At 42.1% G+C, this 4,043-nt stretch overlaps 1 non-coding gene across 1 annotated transcript; it reads right to left on the bottom strand.

Moving 5' to 3' along the window:
- Positions 1–300: 300 nt before the first annotated feature.
- LOC116276782 (small nucleolar RNA SNORA11) lies at positions 301–430 on the bottom strand. Its single transcript, XR_004186286.2, has one exon. It is a non-coding gene; the product is annotated as a small nucleolar RNA SNORA11 (small nucleolar RNA).
- Positions 431–4,043: the final 3,613 nt, after the last annotated feature.

Genomic DNA, 4,043 nt, shown 5'->3' with positions numbered 1-4,043 from the left:
TTTGCCTTAGTTCGGGCAAAAGTATGATAACATAGATCTCCATTGTTATAATGTTGTACAAAATATTTTCATTGCTCCGAAAACCTTCTGTCCTCCAGAATGGCACATGGAATCTCTTTTTTTTCCCTTGAAAAGAGGTTGAAAGCATTTATGTCTATAAGACTACTCATGGCCCACCCATGCACGGACCAGACAGGCTCTAGGTGGCAAATTCCCCCACTAAATAGTGTGGCTTTTCTTCCACTATTGAGCCCTGTCCCACTGGTCCTGCCCAGCAGTCATGTGGAGGTGCAGAGGGACACGTGTAGGGTATGTGTTCATAGAAAGGCCTCAAGTTTTGTGCCCCTCATCACAATGAACCCAGATTCCTGTTGGGTGTGTTGTAAACAGAGGAGTCATGTGCTCAGGTCCCCTGCTCTGAGTGCACCCCACCTATATCATAATTTTGTTCATAAGGATCTTTATTATCGTTTCCTTCCACAAGATATCACACTGGTCCTTCATATGTATGTCATTGTGCCAAGTGGACCTAGTGAGCAAGAAGTAGCAACTATCCTACACTTCCTGATAAGATATTTGCACGACGCAGAGGAGGAGGTAAATCTGGTGAAGCTTCAGAAGGCTTCTACCTCAGTGAAATTTCTAGGGCTCAAGTGGTGTGGTCCATGGCAACATACACTTTCTAAGGTGAAGGATGAGTTGCTACATCTGGCCCTTGTGATGACCAAAAGAGAGGGACACTGTCTAGAGAGAGACTCTGGATTTCGGAGGTAACATGTTCGTCGTCTGAGCATGTCACATCATCTCAATTACCAGGTGACTTGAGAAGGTGCTACTTTTGAGTGGAGCCCAGAACATGAGAAGGGTCTGCAACAGGTCCAGGCTGCTACCCAAGCTGCTTTATCATCTGGGCTATGTGATCTCACAGATCCAATGGGGCTTCAGTGGCAGGTAAGGATGCTCTTTAAAGCTTTCCATGGGCCCTTACAGATATATCACAGCCCAGGCTCTGAGGGTTTTGGAAAAAAGGCCTGCCATCCTCTGAAAATAACCACTCCCCTTTAGAGACAGGGCTCCTGGCTGCTGCTGAGCTTTCGTAGAGACATGCTTCATCATGGACCACCAAGTTACCACACGACCTGGGCTGCCCATCGTGAACTGGGTGTCATCTGAACCACCAACTCATAAAGTTGGGCACACACATCAGTACCCCATCTTCCAATGGAAGTGGTTTATACACAATTGGGACTGAGCAGGCCCTGAAGGCACAAGCAAGTTAAATGAAAAAGTGGCCCAAATGTCCATGGTCTCCCTCTTGCTACTCTGTCTTCCCTCCCCTAGTCTCAGATGTGACCCTGTGGGGAGCTCCCTATGATCAGGGGAAAAAGAGGGAGAAAACTTGGGCCTGGTTTACAGATGAGTCTGCATAGGATGCAGGCACCTCCTGAATGTGGACAGCTGCCTGCTTCTCCTGCCTGGGACAACCTTGAAGGGCCCACCAAAGGGGTGGCCTCAGCTGGGGAGGATTTTAATGATCAAATGGATAGAATGATCTTTTCTGTGGATACCGGTCAGCTTTTTCTCCAGCCTCCCCTGTCGTCACCCAAAGGACTCACGGACGAAGTGGCCATGGTAGCAGGGATGGAGGTGATCACGGACTCAGAAGCATGGACTTCCACTCATCAAGGCTGATCTGGTTCCTGTGTCAGCGGCACAGACCAACACTGAGTCCCTGATTCAGCACCGTTTCCAGGGTTGGTCAGCCAGCTACCTGGTGACAGGCTGATTTCGCTGGATCACTTCCATCATGGAAGGGCAGCGTTTTGTTCTCACTCTAACAGGCAATCTGGATATGGATTTGTTTTCCCTGCACACATTGCTACTGCAATGCTACTACCCATGAATTTTTAAAAAATGACTTGGCCGTCATCATGGTCTTCGACACGGCATTGCTTCTGATCAAGGGACTCCCTTCACAGCTAATGAAGTGCATGGTGGCGCTGTGCTTGCGGAGTCAATGATATCACCATGCTGCCCGCTATCCTGAAGTAGCTGGTATAGCAGAATGGCAGAGGGCCCTATGTAAGGCTTAACTATTGTACCAGCTAGGGGGGTGACAGTTCCCTGTGGGGCTGGGGCGAAGGTTTTCCAGAAGGCTCTATATGATCTGAGTCAGCATCCAATCGATGATACTGCTTCTCTCATAACCAGGATTTACTTGTAGACCCAGAATCAAGGGAACTGACATAAACAGCAGTTTTGCCTCTTCCTTATTCATCCTGTTTGTTGTTTCTGCTCGCCTTAAACATTAATTATAAACATGAGACAATCTTTGACAATCATTATGCATATTCAAATGAAATTGTCAAAATGATTAGAGTTTTCCTTATTCTTTACCACCAACCATGAAATAGTTTATTGCTTGATCAAAAGTCACTTGGGCATCTTACAGTTTCAAGAATGCACAAAATAAATGAGAAACAGACAGACATAAAGATTAAAGTAGAATACTTATATCATTATCATCTAATGCTAGAATAAATTGCTCTAAGACCAACTAATAAGTTTCATAAAAATGATAACACATTTGACCAGTTGTTTCAAGGGCTTGTGACATAAAATGTGTTGCTCTCAAGTTCACTTACACACAACGATAAATGAATCTAAGAGAAGAACATTAACAGTAAATATCTGCTTGAAAAGTAATTTATAAATGTTTATACAAGTAGATTCTGGAGCTAAGCAATTTTAGTTTCAACAAACACTGTGATTAAGATTTATAGATAAGTATGTAGTCAACTAAGAAAGGTATTGAACATATAGGTTTTATTTAAAGTATTATTTCTAGATTTTTTTCAATTGCATTTCAACTCATGTGGGATATAAATTATTCTGAGTCAGAATTTATTTGATTCTAACCTATACACACATAAAAAGTTAATATTCAGTAATAATCCTTACTGTGAAGCTGTAATGTTAAAATACTGTTTTTCTCATAACAAATTCCTAAGACATTTGCATTATTTATTTCTGAACAGTATTACTATGTTGGAAAAATATATGACAAATAAAACCTGTTTCAGCATTATTTAAACTATCTACATGATCAATCAATTCCTTTATTTAAGCTAGTTTGAAAGACCAATTTCTTGAACATAAAACTCTCCTCCATTTTAATAATGTTTTAGTAAGACTTACGTTGATTTTTAGAGAAAAAAAAAAACCTTAAATTGCTCTGGGTAATAGGTAATGACAGCAAAATGCATAGGTAAACAAGGAGTAACAGGAATAACTTCAGTAGCCAGACAGCCAGGCCTGAGGACTATGATAAAGTTGGTCACTCCCAGTTGAGGACCATGGCAATAGGTTGAGACTGTACTTTGCTACTGGGTCACTCTACCTTCTGTCTACTGCTTTATTTATTTGTTTGTTTATTTATTCATTTATTCATCTATTCATTCATTCATTCATTCATTCATTCCTTTTGGAACTTTTATTCCACAATGATGTTTCCATCAAGCTCTGCAGTACATGACAGATGTCTAGACTTATGATTACAGAAGGGACATTTTCCTTACTGTATTTATGGTCTAAGCCATTGGGAAGGATTGAGATTCAACTGTCACAACCAGTGAAAACTTGGGTGCGGAGCCAGGACCAAGGATGTGATTCTGTCTACTACTTTAGCTATGGTTTCTCAGCACCGTGCCCTTGGTTGACAGCCTTCTCTCTTGTCTTTTTGTTTTTCTTCCACATGTTGCTTTTATTTGATTATTTCTGTCTATCTTGGATTCAAGGTCCCCAAGAGAGATCACCTGATTGGATCAATTTTGAACAATGGTAGACTTTAGGACAGAGCTCCCAGGTGCTCCCAGGTGGCCTACAAAAGGCTGTCTCTAAGGGGAGTGCTGGTCCTTGGTCTAATTGGTTGTGATCTTCATGGTAGGATAATGTGGGACATCTCAGAAAGAGGTGGACCTAGGTGATCCACTAGGTAGACCAGTGGATCAGAACCTCTTAGACTTTACCAAAACAGACAATGT

This window comes from Vicugna pacos, chromosome 2 (assembly GCF_048564905.1).
Source record: "Vicugna pacos chromosome 2, VicPac4, whole genome shotgun sequence".
Taxonomy (NCBI): domain Eukaryota; kingdom Metazoa; phylum Chordata; class Mammalia; order Artiodactyla; family Camelidae; genus Vicugna; species Vicugna pacos.
This window is presented reverse-complemented; position numbering and strand designations above follow the sequence as displayed.